The sequence below is a fragment of the Rhinolophus sinicus genome, chromosome 14 (genome assembly GCF_057876585.1).
Source record: "Rhinolophus sinicus isolate RSI-liver-muscle chromosome 14, RSI-T2T, whole genome shotgun sequence".
NCBI lineage: Eukaryota > Metazoa > Chordata > Mammalia > Chiroptera > Rhinolophidae > Rhinolophus > Rhinolophus sinicus.
Window position 1 is genome coordinate 60,861,405 of NC_142514.1, and position 15,665 is coordinate 60,877,069.

Consider the following 15,665-nt stretch of genomic DNA (forward strand, 5'->3'; position numbering starts at 1 on the left):
GAGAACTAAATGAAAGCATTGTTTGGTATATATTTTACATTTATTGACTAAATTTATTCTAGTGAAATTGAAAGTATTTTATGGCAACTCACCTCATTTTTAGTTTTGTCTGCTTCAGTGTGGTCATAGTTCTAAAAACAAATAAAACTTTTCATATCTTCTGAAAAATGTTATTTTTTTATAGTGTTTTCTTATCTATATCTTTTTGAAGACAGATCTGGTTTTTAAAGAATTATTTAATACACTTTTAAGGCTTAATGAAATCATTGGTACCATCGTTTGTTCATTACTGTATGGATCTCCTGGTATCATACATTATTTCTTTAGTCTTACGTATTATTTCTGTGGAAATAACACCTTCCCAGGTGCTCTTTACAGAGCAGGTCAGAAGTTAACGTGGAGCTAAGATATGTTAATATCGCTGATTCCTAGTGGTAGTTATTATATTCGGCATGAAAATATATTAATGCCGTTAGATATGTATAGAATGTAAAATCTGAGAAATACATGTAAAATATAATGGATTTTTGGGTTCCAATGAAATACTCTTGAAGAAAATGTTTTAGAGTTTTAAAATTGGTTTTATGTGTATTTTTAAGTGATCACATTTATATCTATTAATGAAATGATAAGTGTAGAAAGGCATACTGTCAATTGATAGATAGAAGCAAGCGTATTAATACAATGTCTTTGTAGGAAGCATCAAAATGTTAACATTTTAATTGTGCCACAAGAATTTTATGTGAAATGCTGGTTCCAAAATCATGTTTCATTTTCTCGTTGCCTCACCAATCCCCTACTTTCAATATGTTGACGTAACTGAAGAGTAGAACTCAAAGAACAAATTGGGAATATTTTAAAATTAGAATTTCTGTGTTCTGAAAGGAAATGCTGTTCACTTGGATTTAAGTCACATGAAAGTTACAACTGGGTTAATGTTTTATTTTTAGGAGGTATTGCTCTTTGCATCAGAATTAAAAAGATACATCAAATCTATCATTAAAATATGTCTGAATGAATAATATTGTCATGATAAACAACGAACAGAAACTGAGTTTAACAATATGAATCTTTGGCTTGCATTGTTAGGCAAATCTTGTATGTAGCCTATAATTTTGAATCTGTTTTTTTGGGGGGTGAAAAACTAACTGAATTCCTGCTGTTATGTTTGAATGCTTTTATACATTTAAAAAAGATTCCAGGTGTGGACCAATGGCTCATTAGTCCACATAATGAAAAATTTTCCAATCAAGATAGAGACCACTTTGCTGGCACAGTGGCTCAACCCAGCAGGGGTTAGGGAACAGACACTTTTTTATGAGATACTGCAGTTTTATTTCTTGTATGTCACCTCTTAGTTCAGGATTCATATCTGCTGTTACGAGAAATTTCATTTTTGGCACACCAGGCCAGGGGGTGTTGCTTTTGAAGCAATCCCCTCCTATAGGTAAAAAGAACCTGGGATGCACCCACACTGCTAGTTATGGAAGTGTACATAGTTAGTGCACACTATTGGAACATCGAGCCAGTATCACCTGGTTTTGTCTTAGAAAAGTTTTACATGACGTGGTAGTCTTTTATTGCCAGAAAGCAGATCATGCTTTGTGAACACCTATGGAGAAAACCAATCAAAGTTAGGTATGAGAGCACAGGAAAGAAGCTATAAATTTAACGATTCACCCATTAAGTTTTTTTTAGGGGCCCTTACACGATTGTTAACTTTTGAAATCTTACAGCGATGAGCATTTTTTATATCAGTACTTGGATGGTTACAGATAACTCAGAATAGGGCTTCCCTGGGTGGTGTCCTCCCTCTTTCCTCATGTATTGAGTGACTAAATTGAGCCAGGTGCTTAGCATTCAAAAAAGCACATGGCATAGTTTCTGCTCTTGAGCTCATTGTCTTGTGCAGGGGTTGAAATCTCAGATACCTACATACGAGTGTTGGGGCAAAGCAAGCATAGGAACTTGAGTATATAGCAGGCCAGTGGAGGTCTGCAGCAGGTAGGAAAGTCCCGGAGGACCCAGGATTGTCATTCCAGTTTTCAGCCTTGTTTTGCCAGTTTTCTGGCTTTGTAATACAAACCAGACATTAGATTTTTAAGTAATAGCAACTAACTTCTATTTTTTAAACAAAACATGCCTGTGTATTGTATTCAACAGTGAAGCATGCCTTCCTTTTCAGAGTTTTTTCCCTCCTGTAGTGTTTTACCTTAGTATTGTGTTCTTAAAAGCATAACCTAATTGTGGGTTTGTTTTTATACCTGAGATATAAATGTCCACATTTGAGGGAAGGGCTTATTTGTTCAGTGTTATATGTTCAGGTGAACGTTATAGACATGTCATGTTTTGTATACAAAAAGAGCAAATAACTAAACATTTTATAAGTTTTACTGTAGTAAAAACTAATTATATATATAAAGTTTTAATTAGCTCACATCAGTTACATCTATAAAGTTAGAATTAGCTCATCTCTCTCTTTCAGTTACTATTTAAGAATCATCTTACCATGAAAATTTACTCGTTTTTGAAAAATAGGAGCAATGTTTTGCTTACTCTTAAAGTCTCTCCTGTGTATTTTTGAAAATTATGTTTAGAATTTCCAAATAAAAAATAATTATAAAAGACAAGACTTTCAAAATATTTTGTAAGTTTTTGTCAGACTGATTTTATTTCTAGAGAACTAACCTCAAGCCCTTCAAAAATCAGTTCTGTTGAGAAACTAGTGTGTTTTGATTCTTTTGGCCGATTTTTATAAGCACAGTAACCCACTGTGGAATCATGTATCAGTAAGTAGGAACGTATATTGAATCTTTGTGTCCTAGAGAATTAAATTATGGTATATAATGGAGCCCTGAAAAGCATAAATCAGACATATGAAGGTTTGCTCAAGTGACAAGTTATAAATAATAGCACTTCTTCAGCAAAGTGAGTAATACAGATTTCAGGTTGAATTCTTTATGCAGTGAGTATGTAATTAGATTTCATTAGTCAAAATTTTAGTTAATTAACTCAAATTACATTGTTGCTTATCCTTATTTCAAAGAAAAATATTATGCCAGGTATAAATGCCAGGTATTCCATATACAACTTTACATTATTTATTTTATATACATCAAGAAAATTTTAGGACATAGCTGTAGAAATATTATCATAACCAGTTTTTAATGTATTAAAAAATTTTAAAGCACATTTTGCAATGACTTTTGTGTTAATGATATCTTACTAAAACAGGAAGTTTGGCTGTAGGGTCTTTTTGCAGAAAAAAGTAGATCTAGGGGTTAAATATAAATTAGCAAAAAATGTTTTTGGCATATAAATAGTTCCTTTAGAATGGTTTGTAATTTGGTGAAGGAATAGTAGCTTTGTTCGCCAAGGTTAAACTTAATAAGAATTAAAATAATTCAGACCTACATTCATTTATTCTTTCTTTTCATTCTTTTGTTTACACACATAATAATATACATATACAATATGTCTGCATGTCAGAAGGGCAATGGTCTTTTTTTGGGGGGTTCAGTGATGTGTCCGAGTGCCTAGAACAATGCCTGGCTAACAGTAGGTACTCATTCTATATCCACTACATAAATAGCATAAATCTTTGAAGAGGGTCTTAGTCTTAATAGTTGGGGGACAATAAATCATTGTAATAACAGGGTGAGAAGTGCCGTGATGATGATATTCAGAGGTACTGGGGTGAATTGAGTTGGGTGGGTGTATGTCAGAAAAGGCTTCCAGCTGGAAGTGATGATGATGCTTGAGCTGAGTCTTAAAAGGAGTAGAATAAGCTAAAGACAGTGGTGAGCATGGTGGTGGAGCAAAAGTGGAGTGAGAACAGCATGAATGTGGCATAAAGGATTGCAGTGGTTCTCCAACTTGAGGAGCTGCATAATCTCCTAGAAGGTCTGGGGTAGGGCCCAGGCATTTGCCTTTGTGACACGTTTCTGGGATGAAGCTGGTGTTGTTCAGCCTTTCACTGAAGCTCTGCAGTATTATGTGTGTGAGTAGTCGAGGTGAGGTGTTAGGGTACAGTGGTGTGGATATACAGTAACCTTTTTAAAAGATTTTCCCTTTTGAAAATAGTTTAATTCACTGTGGCTCAGAAGTAGTAACAAGTTGTTTCCTGGGAAATACTATCTATACTTTTTCATGTGGCTCTATATTCCTCTGAACAGACCCTTTCGGTGTAATTTTAGGCTTAAAAAAGGGACTGCGTGTTACTCTTTTTTCATTTTTTTTTTCCCCCTTTCTTCGTGTTACTCTTTTAAACAGTGTACTAAGAAAGGAAAAAACAAAATTGAAAAACTGGCTCCAGATTGGAAAAAATGGAACATATTTTCTGTTAAGGGTAAATGTTACATTTTTAAACCCTTGCTTCGATTTGTCTCTTTTCATTGTTGTAACCTTGTTCTCTTTCTTGTTGGGAATAACTACATGGCTATTGCTGTGATAATGCTGAATTAACTTACTATAGGGACTTTGGATTTCCCAGTCTAGCAAAATTGACTATTTTTGTTCATTTCAGTATATTTGATTAGCTGAAAGCTAGAAGGTAAATTTTCAGCAAGGTGTATGGGGATTTGACCATATGACTCCTATTAAACTTAATGGAAGTCATATCTCCCATTAAATTAATTGGACTTGTACAGCATATCTGTGTTTGGTGTATAACAAATGTAACCTTATTTTTCTAATTTTAAAATTATGTAAATTAAAATTGGTTTAAAAGAATGTATTTTTAAAAAATGATTTTCTTTGTATTTTTAGTGCAGATCAACGTGGTTTTACTCCTTAAGAGAGTACCTAACTATATTGCTGTTAGGATACTTTAAATATTCCTTATTGTAGTATATGAATGTAATGTAATTTGATTGCAGCAGCTTTCTTCTGCATAGGTAGTGATGTAATTCAGTTTTAAAAATATAAATATTAATGCCATTCACAAATTACATGACATTGCTTCTTGTAAATACCAAATGCCTTGTAGTACTACTACCAGCATTCAAAAGGAAGGTATAGTTGTGCTGAATATGACTCAAAATTGAAAAATAATAAGGCTAAATAGGATACAATGGTATTTTTTAAAAAGTTAATTTGGAATATACTTTGGTCATCTTACATACCAATATTCATTGTCAAAATATGCCATATTTCATGTATGAAGATTAATGAAGGTCTAGTGCTTGATTGTTGATGTTTTTTTTTTTCTTTCCACTTTTCCTCCCACTTTCTATTCTGTTTCATCCTGTCCTGCTTCTTTTCCAGTGTTAAAAAAAGGCTTACTTATCCACAATGTTTGTTTATTCACCAGCAGGTCTGTTGTTGGTGGTAAAGTGTTATAAATCAGTGTCATACATAATGGTTACCCAACAGACCTCAGTAACATTGTATAGCTTGGCTGTTTTATTTTTTGAGAAAAAAAGACTACATCAAATGATTAATAAAAAAAAATCTGTTACTATGAAGAAATAATTTGCTAAAAGTAAAGAGGTTATAAACTTGTCTGTCGAAGAGTAAATTTTTGAAATAATTGATTTTACATCTATGTTAGGCATTTATCACAGTTACTGTTACATTTTGAAAGAATTCAATAGTGTAATAAAGGTAGCTTAATTAAAAGTACAGGAAGCATGTAAAGCACCTTAATTTTGCCGAACGGTAATTGTGTTAATTAGTCACTGAGTAGTTTCAGTTTTGATGAATCTTTTACTTCGTTCTTTGAATTAATGCACCTTTCCCTTTTTATATACTATATAGTGAGGCTGTGTTATTAGAGAAGAAGATAATACAAATGATTGAGCACATCTGAGTATTAATGTAGAACTGGTATGTCTCGAAGAACCAATTTATCTGCCACATTACTAAGGGAGTGTCTTACTGAAGCATATGCTTGGTACCCTGTGGTACTCTTTATTTTCTTTTTACCTCCTGCATGACAGAGAATGACATATGACAGCCATGCAGTCTACATGTATTAGACATCAAGGTGGATTAGTGAATATCTCATGACATCTTTCAACCCTATTCTTGAACTCCTTTTGTCAACTTGACAGAAGTGATTCCAGGAGAATGCCTAGCCCCAGCCCTGGCATCTCTTGGCTAAAATGTGAGGCTGAGAAGGGAATTCCATTTCAGAGCTTCAGGAAGCAAAAACATTTATAATCCCTGCTTATCAGCATGGGACTCTACTGAGTTTGACTTTTATGTCTGCCATTATTCTTGCTTTGAGGGATTATTTTTTCTTAAAAGTTTTTTTCCCCCCTTCAGATTTTGAATGTAATACATTAGAAAGGATAAAAAAATAAGAAAATTAAGATAACAATTTATAATTGTTCATAATTCTAGGACCTTACTATAATTATGACATATTTCCTTTTTGTTTCCAACATACATACTTAATATTATGGATAAAATAAAGTTATAGGTAAAACAAAATTAGGTTATCTATTTCCATATACTTTTATATTCTGATTTTTCACTTTATATTATCATAACTTGTACCTGTTATTATATATTTAGAAAATAGATTTAACTGCTTCATTGTAATTTATCATGTATATATCAAAAATAATTTAATCTCCCCTTTACTCATTGGCCATTTGAACTTAATTTCTTTCAAGTAAAATAAATATTTATCTAAATCTCTTCTTTTATATCTGTTTATTTCCTGAGACTAGCATTCTAGATTCTGATTTATTAGGTATATGGACATCTTCCAAACTGTTTTTTTCTGAAGGGTTATACCAGTGTACATTTTGATTACCAATATGTGAAAGTATCAATCTACATACTTTACCAGCATTGATTTTAAGTTTTTACAAGAAATGACACTTTTGATGTGTGAAAAAGTGTGTCTCATTCTAACTTAAATTTATATTTTTGGGACCATATATGAGGACAGAAACATTTTTTAGAGATTTATTTATTGGGCAGTTGTAATTTTGATGTGAACTTTTAACTACCTTTGCCAGTTTTTCTGTTTGTGTTGTTACAGCTCTCTTTATTTTTTAAACCCTTTGATTATATCCTTAACATCATTTTTATTATGAAAAATGTATTTTTTAATTTAAATCATACTGCTTATTTTTTTAATGAAAAATTCAAACAAGAATTTTGTAAAATAACACATTAATCACAGATTTAACAGTTGTCAATATTTACTTCATTTGTTTTATTTACCCCTTCTTTACATACTTTTTGATGTATAGCTGTTTCCTTCTGTGAGATCTTCTATTATCTTCATACTTAAAAAACTGCATCTTGAGATTAGTTACATATTTATTCACTTGTATTTCCCTGTAGCTCTTAAATGTATTTATTTAATTTCTTAATCCATTAGGAATTAACTTTGTTTAAAGGTGCGATCTAAGGTCTCAATTAATTTGAAATGAAGTGAACTATGTAAAATCATTGGGTATGAATCAAATTTGAACTAACACAGTAGATGAAGTTGGGATGTACCCAAATTAAAAATAGATAATGGACAATAGTTAAAAAAGAAGAAATGAACACACTTCATATTTATACAGATTGAAATATGGATGAAAATGTCACTTTTTCTGATTTCAATAATAGTGCTCTTTTCTACTAAGATTATTACTTTCTACATCTAGTCTATTAATAAAGTTTATTTTTAAGGGGTAATTTTTTGGTGAGAGAGAGAGAGAGAAAAAGAAGCAGCATGACAATATTGATTAAAATACTGGAATTCTGAAGTGTCAAGAAACACGTGAAATTTCCTTAAAAAAACAGGAATTCAGATAAAGCAGAGTTTTGTTTTGCATACGGTCTTAATCTAAAAAAGAGATTAAGTGATATTCTTACTTATTTTGCTGGTTATCTATAGAGTGCTTTTTACTATTTCTTTGTGTCTAATTAGTGTGTGTATATTAAACATTAGTTCCCTCTTCCCTTACTCTTCCTGGTTCATCTTTTTCTCTTTTTAGTAAATCTACATCAGGTGGTCGTTATGCTTAATATTAAATTCAGGTTTTTATTACAGGCAATATCATATGTTAAAGAGTCAAGAACTTAAACTTTAGTCACACAGTAGAAAGGATGGATGGGGGCTTTGCTGGTGGTAGTGGGGAAGAGAGCCTGTCTGTTGGATTTTAAAAGACCCACTTTTAAATGGCAGATTGCTGTGATGAGGGGATGGTGGCAGGTGATTCAAAAGTAGGTAAGTAAAGCGAAGGAGACAGGTAGTGGAGGTTACGTGTATTCCATTGTTTAGGGAAAGTACTTTTTATAATTTTCTTTTTTGATTGTTTGAAGTAGATATGTCAGATACCTGAAAATTTGTTTCCAGGAACCAAGAAAGAAATGGGGTCGAATACAAGGAAAAGGAGGCCTCATATAGGAAAGGAGAATGTGTATTATGATACAGGGAGAGGAAGATTCAAGAAGTGATGTGTAGAGAAGAGGAAGAAATTTAAGAGAGGTCGAGTTGGATGTTTTTAATCTTATTAATCAAGAACAGTGCTCAAAATTTAATGCACATATAATGCACTTGGGAATCTTGTTAAAATGTAGATTCTGGTTCCGTGAACTGGGATGGGGCTTGAGAGTCTTCCATTTCTAGTAAGTTCCCAGGTGATGCTGAGGTTTCTGGTCTGTGAGGGACATCTGTGTCAAGGAGTTTGGTTATTAACGTGTTTAGTCTAGAAAATTAGATTTTGCATGACAGTGATTTCTACCATTGCAAATTGACGTTTGTTTCTAACCTTAAGAACACAGTTGCAATGCAGAAATAACATCACTTTCAGTTTTATAATTTATTTAAAAAAGGAACTAAGCTACCTTGAAACTTTACTGAACATTGTTATATTTTGTTACACTTTTAATACTAATTTATATGCTTTTTATTGACCTTTTTTAATCTGATGATTTGTTTTGAAAAATCCCTGAGTAACAGTGCAGCCTGACCCTTTCCTCCTAATATTTTCTCTATTCCCCATTGATCTGTACTACTTTTATTCTGTTACAAGGAAACATTTTAAATAGCATTTTACAACAAATGTTTTAAATTTCTTAAAGCAGCATTATAAAATCATGTAATGCAAAGTGTATATTTATGTTTGTCTTAAGCCATTTAGAAAAAGTTTGTATTTTACTAATTTTTCAAAGTCAGCATATTTTAAAAACTAAGAATTGTTGTCATTTAACCCTAAACCCTGACATGATAGCATCATAAAAGAGTATAGGGTAGGAGTACTCATGTGTAAACTGGTTGACCAGAACAGATTAAATATATCTTATCTGCCTAAGGTTGATACAGGAGAGTTAGCATGTCCCTAGGTAGACAGGGAGGTCCCTGGTGGAATAAACAAAGATAGCCATATCCTAAAACTTCAGGTTTCGAAATCACTCCTTTGCTCCAGGACATAATGTAACAAGGCCTTGAAGTGAATCATAAAATTCGTTTTGGCCTGACAAATGGAGCAGATCTGATAGATAAAGAGTGGGTTACTTTGCTAATTCCTTTAGGATGGGCAAGCAGAACAAACCTGGTAGACGAATTTCATTAAAAGGCGCCGGTTCCCTTCTTCAAACAGCTCCCCTTCCCCAAGCAGGCAAGGGAAGGTATAAAAGAGCTTTTGCTTCAGTCATGGGGCACCCCCCATTCGGGACCCCCCTCCCGCTCGGGAGCTGTAACCTCTTCTCCTGCCTCTAATAAACTATCCTGTTTTTAAAATTTTTTGCCTCTCCCTGGTCCCTGTTTCCATTCATCGGCTTCATGAGACAGGATCCCGGCCCACACTCAGAAACTGCTGGCAGATCCAAAATCACCCACATCAAGGTCATCTAGTGATTTATCCACTTTTAAGTGTTACACATACTCAAAGCTTTTATTTCTTTATTTTTAGTAGTAGACATAATCTTTTACTTCTGCTGTCAGAGATAAAGATATGTTACCAATATTATTTTGTTTTATTATAATACAAATCACAAATTACATTTATTTCTTAATGAAGTTCATTAGATTATTCAGCTTTTCAAACCAAATAAAAAGAAAATAGTAAATTTTAAACAAATTCTACATAAGTATCTTAGAGGGCACATTATTTTTTGTTTTTATTTTTTGGTAGAATTAAAGAATTTTAGACTAAGAATCACAACCTGGGGATTAGTCACATAGAAGTTTGCAACTTGCAGTTGAAGAAACAGGCCTGGAAAGATTAGACCCTTGTCCAGCTCTCTTTACTGCCAGTCTATTATTCTTTCTGTAGAATTAAATGTTTAGCCTCATCGTTGGTGTATTTTCCTGCCCTATCAGGTTGTCATCTTAGAATATTTAAGGTATACCTTAAAATATATTAACTTAGCATTCTTTAACTTGATGATCGAAAGAGATCATTTCACTTTGTTTTGAAATATGTAAAACATTAAAGCCAATCTTGTTAACTCTGCAACTTTCAAATAATCTTCATAAGTTATAAAAGCCATAGGTATATATTTTTTAAAAATCAGTCTCTCTTTGAGAATGTAAACAGATGCTAAATACTGAAAAACCAAAATATTACAAGAATAGTTTTAATTTTTACTATATTTAGTTTATCGGTTCACGCTGATTAACATTTACTGATTACCATTTGTCTTAAAATAGTTAAAGGCATGCTTTCATATCCCCTCCTTCAGGTATGTATGGGTTTTAGACATTATCTTTTCTCTTTTGTTTGCCTTACAAGGGGAAGCTCCTTTAATCCTTTGCTTTGTTTTAGAGTTTAAGCAAATAGAGACTATCCTTGTTAGCTTTCAAAAGCTCTTACTTTTGTTGTATTAATGGCACTCACTGTAGATTCTGTGATCCTGCTTTATTTACCTGAAAGCTTGCCTTTGAGAGCTGTCACTCCATTCTTTTAACTGTGTTGTTAATTGACTGATAGCAAAGATTGACTGGAAAACCTTCAGTGACAAAAGACTGGAATAGGTGTGACTCCAGTCTAAAGGCATGAATCTTGGCTTCTTGATCCCATTTCTATTTGTACTAAAATACTAAATAGAGACAAGAACAGAGTACTTTTAAAAGCATTCAGAAATGTTAAGCAACAATAAAACTCTGTAACCATTTAAATGACAGCAGCTGACTGTTTGAATTAACTTTGTGTTTGGCTTAATTTGGGGCCCTAATTATTCCTAACTTACGTGAGTAGATTTCAATTATAGTATTCTGCAGGGATTTGTAGCTAAGGCAACTAAAAGAATGATTTTACATAAAGTACTTTTGTTCAGCTGATTAGGCAAGTTAAAACGTAATGATGTAAAATTGAAACCCTTCTGACAAAGTCCAAACAAATGTTTCTAGTGATTTTGTTAAAAAAAAAAAAAAAAGAAAAAGATTGAACTAAGTTTAATTTTAAATAATATTTTGGTCTTTTGGAAAGATTGACTTTATTGTGATAGTGATGTGATAATACATATATATATATACATATATACGTATAGATGTGTGTAAAATTGTGTCTTATGATTGCATGCTTTAGTAAAGTAGTAAAACAGTAAAGATACTTGTCACAATGGAAATCTTACTAAATAATGTTTAATTTGCATTATATAATCCTTGATATACAGTTTGACAGTTTTGGATACCTAGGTTTAGAGAAGAAATACAAATAATTGAATGACTAGCACCTCTTGTATTTTGGAATGCATTTCAGTTGAACACAAATTGGAAATTCATTTATAGATTTGAAATGCTATCACGTATACCAAGTACACGGACACATGATGTGGTTGACATTGTGCTACAGTTGGTAGACAATGCAATATTTAACTCGCCCTTCCTAAATATTCTTACTCCCCCCTGCAAGAGCCCACAGTCGTTTTGAATAACTTTTCTAGACTGAAACCGACTTTATACTGTTAGTGATAAATGCTACTTTGGTTCCTCACTAATCTATATACAGGAGCAAAGTATAAAAAAAGATTGCTGGCATCAACAGGCCATTTTGAGGCTTAACCATCACATTTCACTAGTGTCTTATAGGTGTTTAACAGTGAAGCACCAGCAGTTCTGTTGTCTTATTTTCTCAGTACTCCTTTGTTTTACCCCGTGTTCTTCATCCTTTCCCTCACCTCTCCCCCTTCTTTATCCCTTCTGTCAGTTTTTGAACATCTGTTTTGTTAGTCATTGTCTTTACATATTTACATAAGCATTATTTCCTCTATTGTCAATTCTGTGACCAGTTGTTCAGACTAAAACAAAATCTAAAAGGCACAGCAAAATTCAAGGACCCCAAATTTGACTTTTAAGTGGGATTTTCCTTCCATAACTCCAGCCAAGCTATACGACTAATTGTTTCTTAAAAACAATGCCAAGAAATCCACCTTTGCACTTATTCAGTTTCTCTTTGTCCTTTAGGATACTTTTCAAAAGCTAGTAGTACCTTGAGGAGGTGTTTTTTTTCCTCATATAAATAGGAGTCCTCTGAATTTATGTTGCAGCACAGTCTAGAGGAGTAAGTCACTAGTGACAAGTGATTATTGAACACTTGAACTATGGCTAATGTGTCTGAAAAGGTGCATTATTTTATTTAATGTTAATTAATTTAAATTGAAGTAACCATGGTGCCTAGAGATTACCATATTGGACAAGAACAGTTTGTCCGTACTTGTCTTTGTTTATGTACTACTTTTTTTTTGGGGGGGGTAGTCACATCTTACGTCTCCTTTGTATGTTTCAATGAATTTTTTGAGGTCAGGGACAATTTTTTACTTCTGTATTTTTCATAATGCTTTGGCACTCAGAAAAATACTTCCGTTAATTGACAAGCACATTTAAGGAGTGTTACTACCAGAGCAGTAGTAAATATGTACTTCATTCACAGTTCACTGTTTCACTAATGATCACCTAAAACAATATGGTGAGTTTGTGACTATCAGAACTAAACGTGTCTCTGCATGCGCAGTATGTATTTTATAGGAACGGGGTCTTTGGGGTTCAGAGCTGAGCATACTTTAAGACTTAAAGGTAGCGAACCCCGGTTCCTGATGGCAACCTTAGTTCTTCAATGATTTTGATCGCTCTTTTGATTTTCTGGGTGGTGATAACCTACAATAGCGAAGTCAACTAATGTTGACTTTTATTCGCTAATTGGAGCTTCCTTCTTGAATTCTAATGATGAACCCAGTTGATATTGCCATTTGCATTCTGTACTTTGAGAAAATATTTTAGAAGATAAGTAATTATGAAAATCTCAATTTAAAAATGAGTAATATCTCTAATCATTTAGAAGATTCTTGTGAATTTCTTTTAGTAACTAGAAAATTCTCTGATTATAGCTTAGATATAAGGAGGAAATTTTATCCTTATAGTGGTGTTTTGTTATAATGATATTTTATATCTATGTTACATTTGCGAATATACTACTGTTTTGGTTAGTATGTTCTTAATGACTTTATTAATATTAAAATGTTTATAGCTTATAATATTGAACTTGATGGCTTTGCTGGGAGAATCTTCATAAAATCTTTTAAAATTATATGCATATATGTACATATGTGTGTATACATGTGTATGTTATGAATGTATATATGTGTATGCATATGTATACTTGCGGTCAAAGTTTCTTATTCTATATTTAAATATTATTTGCAAATGGATATCCAGTATACTATGCTGTCTCTGTGTGTCTGTCCTTCTCTTTCTTGCTTTATCTTGCTCTCTCTGTCAATTTAGAAAGAATAAATTAGTAAATTCTGTATTTAGTAGAAGTATACTTTCATGGTTTTGGCAGCTGAGAAGTACTGCATATATGAGTTAAGATCAACTGACAGTGAATTTTTATTTTTTTAAACTTCACTAGTGTTTTTTTCTTAACTTAAGAAAATTTTGTTGGTATTTATTCTGCATGAGGATCTGATACTTTAAATTTGCCCTATACATTTCAATTTTTGTTGTTGTTGGTATAGTTGAAAAAAGTCCCCAACTGTCAGTCCATTCCAAGAGTGAAGGAGGCAGATGCAGCTGGTCCAGAGGAGAGTGAGTCTAGTTGGTGCATAAAAAATTCATGTCAGCATTTCGACACTGCATTCTTTTGGGGTATCTGTTATCACTGAATAGGAAACTGTTTCGAATTGACAGGCAGACAGAATGTTGTGCTGAATGTGTAAATTGGAATTATCACATCTAGCAGTTCCCTTCACCAGGTGCCGGCTTGGAGCTTGGTTCTGCTCTAACGTCGAGAGAGTGCTGGGAATAGTTTTATTTGCTAATTATCCCTCATCTCATCCAATGTCTAGTTTTTTAGTCAACAGCTTGCCCAGGTGTTTTTAGGAATGCCTAGCAGGACAATGCAAGACTACAGGTGCTTGTGTGGCAAGAAGATGCCATGTCAGAACATTGAAAGCATCTCTATCCATCTGTGTGAACAAAGATTATTGCTTTCAAGGGTTTTACTCCCTAATGTACTGAAAACAATGCTTGTCAGTATTTTGTTGGCCCTGAGATACTGGGGAGGGCAAAAAAAGTGGGGATGGGTGTTTTTAAGAAAGAACATTTAATTAGGCTTTATGTACGAGGCTCTTAAAAAATTTTTGATATCCAGTCTATGCAGATAAGCAGTGAAGTTTTCAAAGATTTTAAAAAACGAAAGCAAATCAAGCGCTAAAAGAATATTAAAGATTTTTTTTTTGTTTATTCAGGCTTTTTGATGTTACTGAAAGGATTTACTACTCCGTGATGCAATTTTTTTCTGTCATTTTTTTCCAAGAGATTTTTGTGTACTATAGTACTATGATGTTTGAAAACAAAATTGAAACTTCTTATGCTGTACAAATTTATATCACAAGCTGTTGCCAAGTACCGCTCAAATTAATCTGTGCTTCAAGCATTTATAATAGTGTTACTTTTCTTAAAATTTAATAACTTGAATCACAAAATTATCCTTTGATTAGTTCTATTAATCATGTTTTCTTGAATGTCATATATATTTTTCTTAAAGGGTTTATGATCTATCTTTTGCCTATCCTGTAGGCACTGACTTTTCTTAATACATTTTCTGTTGTTGGTTGCTTTTCCGTTTTATTTTTTCTAATTATTTTTCCATTATGGTAAGATAATGAAGTACTAAGTACTCAAAATAGGAAGATTTTTATGGAGTTTCTTCTAGTTTGCTTAGGACTGTGAAAGTTGTCATGGCGTTTCCACAGCCGGTCACAACATCAGTGATACTGCTCAACATCTCAAAGGATTTATCTTGTCAGTTTTGATTTAGGATTAGACATTACCATCTTTTGTATTGACTAGGTCTCTGTTTCCTTTCCCTGACATATCCTGTGGTGAAATTACATTTATACCAGAGTTTCCCATGGGAGCAAGAAAGGGTATATACTCAAGGGCAGCAAGTTTTGGTCTGACATCCATTGGTTCACATTCTGACTCTTACTTACCAGCTGTGTGAACTTGTATGAATTCTTTAATGTGTCTGCATTTTCTTATGTATTATAAAATTGGGAAAATGCCTGCTTCTTTTTAGAACTGTTGCTGCTTAGAAAAGAAATGTTTAAAAAAATCATTTAATCATCCGTAATTTTTGAACATGTCCAGTGTGCCAGGACTATGCAATGTGCTAGGCATAGTTCTTGCCTTTTTAAAATTTTTTTATTTTTTAAGGAGGGCACAGCTCACAGTGGCCCAAGTGGTTTGATGTTTGCAAGGTGAGGTG

General features: G+C 32.9%; 1 protein-coding gene across 28 annotated transcripts in view; it reads left to right on the plus strand.

Moving 5' to 3' along the window:
- Nucleotides 1-15,665, plus strand: part of ADGRL2 (adhesion G protein-coupled receptor L2) — a 599,014-nt gene that overhangs the window by 452,449 nt on the left and 130,900 nt on the right. The gene's annotated exons all lie outside the window — the stretch shown is intronic.